At 48.6% G+C, this 10341-nt stretch overlaps 1 long non-coding RNA gene across 1 annotated transcript; it reads right to left on the bottom strand.

The window, feature by feature from the left end:
* Positions 1–2016: 2016 nt before the first annotated feature.
* Positions 2017–9468, bottom strand: LOC149306601 (uncharacterized). Its single transcript, XR_016282502.1, has 3 exons — positions 9232–9468; positions 5621–7844; positions 2017–3414 (listed from the first exon to the last, which is right to left on the bottom strand). It is a non-coding gene; the product is annotated as an uncharacterized LOC149306601 (long non-coding RNA).
* Between the last annotated feature and the right edge of the window lie 873 nt (positions 9469–10341).

Raw genomic sequence — 10341 nt, 5'->3', positions numbered from 1 at the left:
GAACACATGCCAATAGGGAATCATAGGGAAACACCTGCCCATAGGGAAACACAGGGGAACATTGGCCCATAGGGAAACACAGGGGAACATTTGCCCATAGGGAAACACAGGGGAAGATTGGCCCATAAGGAAACATTGGGTCACACCTGCCTATACGGAAAGATGGGTGTACATTTGCCCATAAGGAAACATTTGGGAACGCCTGCGCATAAGGAAACATTGGGGAATGCCTGCCCAAAGGGAAACATTGGGGAATGCCTCCCCCTAGGGAAAGATAGGGGAACACCTGCTCATAAGGAAAGATTGGTGAACATTTGCTAATAGGGATACATTGGGCAACACATGCCAATAGGGAATCATAGGGAAACACCTGCCCATAGGGAAACACAGGGGAACATTGGCCCATAGGGAAACACAGGGGAACATTGGCCCATAAGGAAACATTGGGTCACACCTGCCTATACGGAAAGATGGGTGTACATTTGCCCATAAGGAAACATTTGGGAACGCCTGCGCATAAAGAAACATTGGGGAATGCCTGCCCAAAGGGAAACATTGGGGAATGCCTGCCCCTAGGGAAAGATAGGGGAACACCTGCCCATAGGGAAAGATAGGGGAACACCTGCCCATAGGGAAAGATAGGGGAACACCTGCTCATAAGGAAAGATTGGTGAACATTTGCTAATAGGGATACATTGGGGAACACATGCCAATAGGGAATCATAGGGAAACACCTGCCCATAGGGAAACACAGGGGAACATTGGCCCATAGGGAAACACAGGGGAACATTTGCCCATAGGGAAACACAGGGGAAGATTGGCCCATAAGGAAACATTGGGTCACACCTGCCTATACGGAAAGATGGGTGTACATTTGCCCATAAGGAAACATTTGGGAACGCCTGCGCATAAAGAAACATGGGGGAATGCCTGCCCAAAGGGAAACATTGGGGAATGCCTGCCCCTAGGGAAAGATAGGGGAACACCTGCTCATAAGGAAAGATTGGTGAACATTTGCTAATAGGGATACATTGGGGAACACATGCCAATAGGGAATCATAGGGAAACACCTGCCCATAGGGAAACACAGGGGAACATTGGCCCATAGGGAAACACAGGGGAACATTTGCCCATAGGGAAACACAGGGGAACATTGGCCCATAAGGAAACATTGGGTCACACCTGCCTATACGGAAAGATGGGTGTACATTTGCCCATAAGGAAACATTTGGGAACGCCTGCGCATAAAGAAACATTGGGGAATGCCTGCCGAAAGGGAAACATTGGGGAATGCCTGCCCCTAGGGAAAGATAGGGGAACACCTGCTCATAAGGAAAGATTGGTGAACATTTGCTAATAGGGATACATTGGGGAACACATGCCAATAGGGAATCATAGGGAAACACCTGCCCATAGGGAAACACAGGGGAACATTGGCCCATAGGGAAACACAGGGGAACATTGGCCCATAAGGAAACATTGGGTCACACCTGCCTATACGGAAAGATGGGTGTACATTTGCCCATAAGGAAACATTTGGGAACGCCTGCGCATAAAGAAACATTGGGGAATGCCTGCCCAAAGGGAAACATTGGGGAATGCCTGCCCCTAGGGAAAGATAGGGGAACACCTGCTCATAAGGAAAGATTGGTGAACATTTGCTAATAGGGATACATTGGGGAACACATGCCAATAGGGAATCATAGGGAAACACCTGCCCATAGGGAAACACAGGGGAACATTGGCCCATGGGGAAACACAGGGGAACATTGGCCCATAAGGAAACATTGGGTCACACCTGCCTATACGGAAAGATGGGTGTACATTTCCCCATAAGGAAACATTTGGGAACGCCTGCGCATAAAGAAACATTGGGGAATGCCTGCCCAAAGGGAAACATTGGGGAATGCCTGCCCCTAGGGAAAGATAGGGGAACACCTGCCCATAGGGAAAGATAGGGGAACACCGGCCCATAAGGAAACATTGGGGAACATTTGCCCATAGGGAAAGATAGGGGAACACCGGCCCATAAGGAAACATTGGGGAACATTTGCCCATAGGGAAAGATAGGGGAACACCGGCCCATAAGGAAACATTGGGGAACGCCTGCACATAAGGAAAGATTGGTGAACATTTGCCCATAAGGAAACATTGGGGAACGCCTGTCCATAGGGAAACATTGGGGAACATTTGCCCATAAGCAAACATTGGACAACAATTGCCCATAGGGAAACATTGTGGAGGGCTTGACCATAGGGAAGCACACTGAAAGCTCTCAGCATTAGTTTGTTCCTTGACAAATATTGAAGTATTATTCATTTAGCATCCTTGCCCTTCAGCCAAAAAAGTCCTAAAGTTGGGGTTCCCTGCCCTTTGGCTTACAATCTATTGGGGGTGGGGGGGCCATGTCCAGCGGAGACCGTCTCTTCCTTCCTTCCTCCGTAGGGGATGGAGCCGGGGCCGCCTCTTCCTCCCTCCCTCTGGGCTGGACACTCCCTTCCTCGCCTGCTGCTGCTGCTGCTTCTGGGCCTAGATGCGCCTGACTCTCCCTCTGGACCTCCGAAGGGGCAGCCTTGGCACCTGGGACCTCGGTGGCGTTGGAAGAAAGAGAGGAATCAGAGGCGGCACAAGTGGCCCACCTCCAAACCCAGGGTCCAGGGTCCCAGGAGTGTCCGTGGGGCAGGCAGTGCTGGCTTTTGGGGGGGCTGCCGCTCTCCTCCTGGGCCTCAGCCGCCGTTCGGGGCTCTCTTTGGGAAAGAAAGGATAGGGCAGGGAGGTCCAGAGGGGTCCCAGGGGCAGCTGCAGGGGACAAGTGCCGGTGCTCTCTCATTTCAACCAAAACCCTGACAAAAACTACCATCAAAGACCACTGAGAAGAAACCACACAAGATCGCTTTTTAGCCGCGGCGCTAAAGTGCCACGCTAAAAGGCCAACCCAACGACCGCTACGCAACAAGACTTCCCTAAACCACACTTCGAAAACCTTGCTATGCAACAACTTCATCTGCTCAGAGAGAGACAAAAGACAGGACGCAGCGTTTGTGTTAATGGTGGGGTTCCTTTTAGTGTTTGTGTTAGTGTTAGTAGGGATGAGTGTTAGTATCTGAGCAGCAGACCAATTGAGACCAGCACCACCACTTGTCCCCTGCCCTTCCCAGCTGGGACCCAAAAGGAAAGCCTAAAGGATGGCTGGGAAGTCAGGCCCTCGAACGGCAGCCAGGAGGCAGCCGGGCGGTGGCTCCGGAGGAAGAGGGGCCACCAAAGTCAGCCAGCAAGGCCTCTGAGGAAAAAAACCTACCTGGAAGACGTCTTCGAAATCAGCGAGGCCCTACCTGCTTAAAGTCTGCTCTGAACCCAGATCCCTACCGGAAAGGAAGCGCCTTCAGAGGGATCCTCTGCAACTGGGAAACCTGACTAAAAACAAAGATGGACAACGAACGGTCAGTGAACCAAAGCAAAGCTCCTCTGAAAAAATCCTGCCAAGAAAACCCAAGTCCTTTCTGACTTACGGAGGGCCCAAGGCAAACCTATCGGCGGGTTTCCTAAGCCGCTTTCTTCAGAGGGAGGGTTGCCATTGCGATCCTCTGAGGCTGAGACAGTGTCGCCTGCCCAGGATCAGCCCACAGCTTTCATGGCTGAGCCGGCATTTGAACCCTGGTCTCCATAGCCATACTCCAGCGTCCAAACCACAACTCCACACTGGCTTTTTAAGGTGAACTGCCATAAATTGAATAAGAGATACTCCAGCTATCCTGCTCCTCTGGACAATCATAACACCAGGCTCTCCCCAAACTATACATCCCAGCTTTCCACAGAAGGAACCATGGCAGTGAAAGTGGAATCAATAAGCTGACATATGTCTGTGCGTGTGCACGCACACACATGCACATGGGCTAGGCTTAGGGGCAAAAGACCCCCGTGAATATGGAAAACCCGCAAATAATAAAAACGCCATGTTTTTACCTGAGAAGACGCCTCTCTAGAAATCTCTAGGTCTTCCGGTGCAAATCTGCGCGCACCGTCCAACAGACACTGACCATAGAACTGCGCTGGAGGAGCTACAAAGGCCTAGCAGAGTGTCCTCTCTAGGAACCTATAGGTCCTCCAGGGCAACTCTGGGGTCAACGTCCGACAGACACTGACCACAGAACTGCACAGAAGGAGTTACAAAGGCCTACTAGAGTGTTCTATTAATCTCTAGGTCCTCCAGTGCAACTCTATGGTCAACGTCCGACAGACACTGACCATACAACTGCGCTGGAGGAGCTACAAAGGCCTGATAGAGTGTCCTCTCTAGGAATCTTTAGCCCCTCCAGGGCAACTCTGCGGTCAACGTCCGACAGACACTGACCATAGAACTGCGCTGGAGGAGCTACAAAGGCCTAATAGAGTGTCCTCTCTAGGGATCTGTAGCCCCTCCAGGGCAACTCTGTGGCCAACGTCCGACAGACACTGACCACGGAACTACGCTGGAGGAGCTACGAAGGCCTAATAGAGGGTTCTCTCTAGAAACCTATAGGTTCCCCGTGTCAACTCTGCGGTCAACGTCCGACAGACACTGACCGTAGAACTGCGCTAGTGGAGCTACAAAGGCCTAGTAGAGGGTTCTCTCTAGGAACCTATACGTTATCCGTGGCAACTCTGGGGTCAACGTCCGACAGACACTGACCATAGAACTGCGCTGGAGGAGCTACAAAGGACTAGTAGAGTGTTCTCTCTAGGAACCTATAGGTCCTCCGTGGCAACTCTGAGGTCAACGTCTGACAAACACTGACCATAGAACTGCGCTGGAGGAGCTACAAAGGCCTAGTACAGTCTCCTCTCTATGAACCTATAGGTTCCCCGTGGCAGCTCTGTGGCCAACGTCCGACAGACACTGACCATAGAACTGCGCTGGAGGAGCTACAAAGGCCTAGTACACTCTCCTCTCTAGGAATCTCTAGCCCCTCCAGGGCAACTCTGGGGTCAACGTCCGACAGACACTGACCATAGAACTGCGCTGGAGGAGCTACAAAGGCCTAGTAGACTATCCTCTCTATGAACCTATAGGTTCTCCGTGGCAACTCTGTGGCCACCGTCCGACAGACACTGACCACAGAACTGCGCTGGAGGAGCTACAAAGGCCTAGTAGAGTGCCCTCTCTAGGAATCTGTAGCCCCTCCAGGGCAACTCTGCGGTCAACGTCCGACAGACACTGACCATAGAACTGCGCTGGAGGAGCTACAAAGGCCTAGTACACTCTCCTCTCTAGGAATCTGTAGCCCCTCCAGGGCAACTCTGCGGTCAACGTCCGACAGACACTGACCATAGAACTGCGCTGGAGGAGCTACAAAGGCCTAATAGAGTGTCCTCTCTAGGAATCTGTAGCCCCTCCAGGGCAACTCTGCGGTCAACGTCCGACAGAAACTGACCATAGAACTGCGCTGGAGGAGCTACAAAGGCCTAGTAGAGTGTCCTCTCTAGAAATCTCTAGGTCCTGCAGTGCGACTCTAGGTAAAGTTGACCACACAGTGGCACTGGAGGAAAGCAGATATCCCTAGAGAACACATTAATCAAACCTATAAATGATCAAAGCTGCAAGTATGGACGGATGAGTGTACACACACACACACGTACTTACAATTGAGTAAAGGATCGAGTCCAGTGGAGACTGTCCCTTCCATCATCCATGGCTGGTGCTGATTGGTCGGGCTCGTCCTCCTCCTCGGCCGGACCCTTCCTTTCCTTCTCCTCCGCCTGGATGGCGTGCGGCTCTCTCACGAGGCATAGGCACAAAGAGAAGTGGAGAAAAAAAAAGGTTCAGCGTACAGCTGTGGGGTGACAAAGGGGTGCCCTGGCTGTTCTCCTTAGCCCCTAGCCTTAACATCTTGCTCAGTGGGTTCCTCCCGTTTCTACCAAGGCCCCTTGGGTGCCACTCTCACGGCCTCAGACATTACCCTGTCCTTACCTGCCTCCTCCTCCCATTAACTTTGGCCTGCTCTAGAGAAGAACGCATTTCATTTAGCTCAGCCTCTATAAGCCAGCCCCCCCCCCCCCCAGCTAAACCATGGCCCTCCCGACTGGCTTTTAAAATGAGGGAGGGCCATCCTCCTTCCGGAACGGCAGAGAAAGAACCCAGGCGGTGTTTAAGCACCACGTTCAGAGAAGCCCGGTTCGGACTACTTCACAGAAACCCTTTCCTCACTGACCTCCTAACCTTCACCCCCAGCCAGTGCTCTTGGCCTAATTCTAACTACGATGGGACCCTGTCTACACTATGCAACGCACCAGGAAACCCGGAATCCCTCCCCGTGTTTCTGCCCATGGATCCCGATTAGAGAACGCACCCCAGTCCAGCTGTTTCCCTTTCCCACCTCCGTTCTTCCCACTGTCTCTCTTCCAAAAGGTCCAGTTGCAGCTTAGAGAACGAATGGCCAGGGAGGGCAAAAGGCTCCGCTACCAGTTTGGGGGCACTGGGGTCGGAGGGGAGCCCCAGAGGAAATCCCCCCCGACCCCTCCTGCTGCCATGCAGGTCCAGTCAGCAAAGGTGCTCCTGGAAGGCTGGATTTTAAAGGGACTTCCTTCAAAGGAGGAGTCTGCAGTCCGGCTTCTGCCTCTTTCTCCTTCTGCCCAGAGAAAGGTTTGCCCGATGCGGACCACAGAGAGCCATTCCTGGCGGAGGATGCCAAGAGCCACGCTGGAGGGGAGCGAGGAGAGGCGCCCCTGCCGTCGCGGGGAACGCCACGGAGGCCGGACGTCTTGGTCGCCAGAGGGGCCTGCCAGGGCTTGCGGGATTAGAAGGGAGAGGGGTCTGGGAGGACCTTGGAGGCTGACTGCAAGAGGCATCTTCCAGTTAATCCCAAAGGTGCCATCCTGGTTTCAGGGGGCTTGTCAGGTTTAAGCAGGGAAGCTATTTATCGGGGTGGGTTTTTTAAAAACAAACAAATTAAATACAAATAAATAATAAAATAATAAACTAAAATAAAAAAATACACGGTGGCCCTGAAAACTATTTAATTCTGTCGTTTGGTCTGGAGATTTTATTTTATTTTAGGGTTTTTAACATAAAAGTCTGGGAGCAAGAAGGCGGGTCCCCACGGCGTCCCCCACGGCGCCAGGGGCGCGTCCCCTCGCTCTCCCTCCGGTGGGGCCCGAAGCATGCTCTGCCAGGGATGCCGCTCTGCCTTGGGCAAACGGTCAGAAAGGCTCTGCCCAGAAGGCCAAAGGGAATGAAGCCGCTGCAGCGCCCCAAAACGGAGGCGGAGAGTTTCGCCCCCCCGGGAGATTAGCCCTCCAAGCTGCAAGGGGACGTTTCGGAAGAGAAACAACGGGACGGCCGACTGGACAAAGAAACGGCTGAATTGAGCCACGCCCTCAGAATCTAAATCCAGGGACAGACCTATGGGCAGAGACGACGGTTTCTCGGGGCGCCGCGTCTGCTCACAAAGGTCCCATGGCAGTTAGAAGTCAGGGTTTCTAGGCCATTGCTCTTCCCCTGCTCCGTGCCAACGAAACGCTACCTGAAACTGTGGCGGACACCTTCCTTGGCAGCGGCTGATCCGAAGTCTGTCCGACGGTTCGAGGCATTTTACAACGCATTTAATCGATGCTGAACCTATAGAAGGGAGTTGCTCTGTGTCTCTCTGTCTTTCTGTCTGTGAAGCATTCTCCTTCATCCTACAAGGCCTTGTCTTCACCGAGTTGACTGCAGCTTCCATCCTCAGCTGGGCACTGTTTTCAGTGGTTCTCCTTTCTTCTCTCTTGCTTTCCTCACTCTTCCTTTCTTCCTTCCTTCTCTGTTCTTTTCTTCCCTCTGCCTTTCCTTTTTTCTTCAAAGACTTTCAGGTTTCGTTCTGCCTCAAGCCCTGTGATGGGAGAAAAGCAGAGCATAAAATCAATGGACGCAAACAGAATGACAAAGCCTTCCTTCCTTCCTTCCTTCCTTCCTTCCTTCCTTCCGTTTGCCTGCCTCACAAATCTATAGGCATACTTCTTAGATATACTATCTAAATAAACAAGACGTATTCTTCACCAAATAAGCAAAATAAAACTGTGTTTCTGAGGCTGAGAGAGTGTGACTAGCCAAAGGTCGCCCATTCGGTTCCACAGCCCTCCCAAGAAAGACACACAAAAACCCCAAGAGTCTCTGAGTGACGCCTTGAACTTTAGATCTGAAACAGACACAGAAAGACCACCTCTGCAAACACCATATACAAAGAAATAAAAATGTACAATACAGGCATATCTAATCAATGAAATAAACATGTAATAATACAATATGAAATAAAAACATAGAAAATAAGTAAAATTACTGTTTATTATATTTTAATTATTTTATATATACAGTATATATAAAATAATATATAACAAAATATATAAAATAATTAAAATATAATAATGAAATATTGTATTATAAAAAATTATAGTAAAATAAAAAGATATAAAATAAATAAAAATATACAATATATGTATGATTAAAAGAATTACAATATAATAATAAAATATTTTACAATTATAATAAAATAAAAGAAATAAAAATAAAAATACACAGATATACAATAAATATAATGAAACATCAAAATAAAATAAAATTAGAATAAAACCAAAAAATATCAAAACAAATAAAAATATACAATATATACAGGATATACAGATACATATATGTATCTCAGAATAGAATAGAATAAAATAAAAAAAGCTATATATATATATATATATATATATATGGGAAATATAATAAAAGTTTATGGATAAAATATTTTAAAATATAATAACATTATAATAAAATTAATGCATAAAATATACAATATATAATTATAAAATAAAATATATCAAAATATTACAAAATATAGTAAAAAATAATAAATGAAAATAAAGTATATAATAAGACTTTAAAAATATAATAAACTTATAACACAATAAATAGAAGTATCCATACATGTGGATATAATAAAAATATAATAATAAAGTCTGATAAAATAAAATAAAAATATTATAAAATAAAATAAGCATATAATAAAAATAAAAACATACCACAGTAGACACACATAGAATTAAAATATGCTTTAAAATATTATAATGCATAATTAAATAAAAGGAACTTACAATAGAAATAAATGTAAATGTACAATACATATCATATGTACAATAAACATAATAAACATATATATCTATATATAAGTAAAACTTGACTTTAAACCTGCCCTTCCTTGCCCCTGAGGAGAAACCCCCCCGCGTTCCCTTGCCCCTCACCCTTCCAAAAGCCTCAGTCCGATTCGAAGCGACCCAGAGAACGCTGTGTTCCCTCACACTGTACGGAAAGCCGCCTTGGCCACACTGCCCCGCCCTCTTCTCCGCTCGCGAATCCCATTGGCCCCGGCGGCTGCGCGCCACGCGGTAACAGCCACTCCGGAAGAAGCGCGGGAAAGCACCGCTGCCTTATCTCCAAGGGCCCAGACCGATCTCTGCCTTCCCTGACGACTGCGCCTGCGCCATTCCCCCACCTCCCCCCAAGGAAAAGGAGCCGGCCTTTTCCTTCTTCTGCCCCGCAACAAGCTTCCCATTGGCCGCCCTTCCTGCCTGTCGGGACCTTCTCAAGAGCTCGTCAATAGCGCCTGCCGATTTCCCCTCACGAAATGGCTGCCTTTGGGCTACCTTTTCTCCATTTACTGTATTTTTTACTGTACTCCCCCCTTTTAAAAAACATTTACATTTTTATATTTTTTATTTTATATTATAAATCAGGCTTGACATTTTAATTATACGAGAACATGAAATTAAAATGAAAAATGTTTAAAAAGAAATAAGAATAAAATCAGACAACCGTATTATATATATAATATATGATATAGAAATGAAGTCAGTTCGCTTTAACAAATGAAACACTGGACGCCTCTCCTGCCTTCTTTCCTCTCGCCTGGCCTTACAAAGGCGAGGTGTGATTTCCCTTTAGCTTGCAATGCCTCAGTGGAGACACAGGAGGGCGACAGGGAGCCCTTCATTCCAATGACGTCAAGGCCATTCTGAGAGGCCCGGCCCTCCGAGCGCGGATGGCTAGAGCGTCGCCACGGACATGGTCTACCACCCCCATCTTACAGGGCCGGCCCTCTAATACTTGTTCCTAGAACGTCTCCACGGCGACGCTCTAGCCTTCCCCCACTCTGTGGCAAGCCCTCTAAGGTGGGGTTCCTAGACCGCCTCCGTGTCGACGCTCTAGCCATATGCGCTCGGAGGGCCGGCCCTCTAAGAGATGTTTCCCAGACTGTCTCCGTGGCGACGCTCTAGCCTTTTCGCACGCCCTGACAGACCCTGCGAGATGTCCACTCCTAGAGCGGCTCAGAATAGGGTTTGGGGGGGGCTCTG

This window comes from Sceloporus occidentalis, unplaced genomic scaffold (genome assembly GCF_023333645.1).
Source record: "Sceloporus occidentalis isolate IW3139 unplaced genomic scaffold, rSceOcc1.0.p SCAF_10, whole genome shotgun sequence".
Taxonomy (NCBI): domain Eukaryota; kingdom Metazoa; phylum Chordata; class Lepidosauria; order Squamata; family Phrynosomatidae; genus Sceloporus; species Sceloporus occidentalis.
Note: the sequence above shows the minus strand (reverse complement) of the source record. Positions and strands in the feature narration are given on the sequence as shown.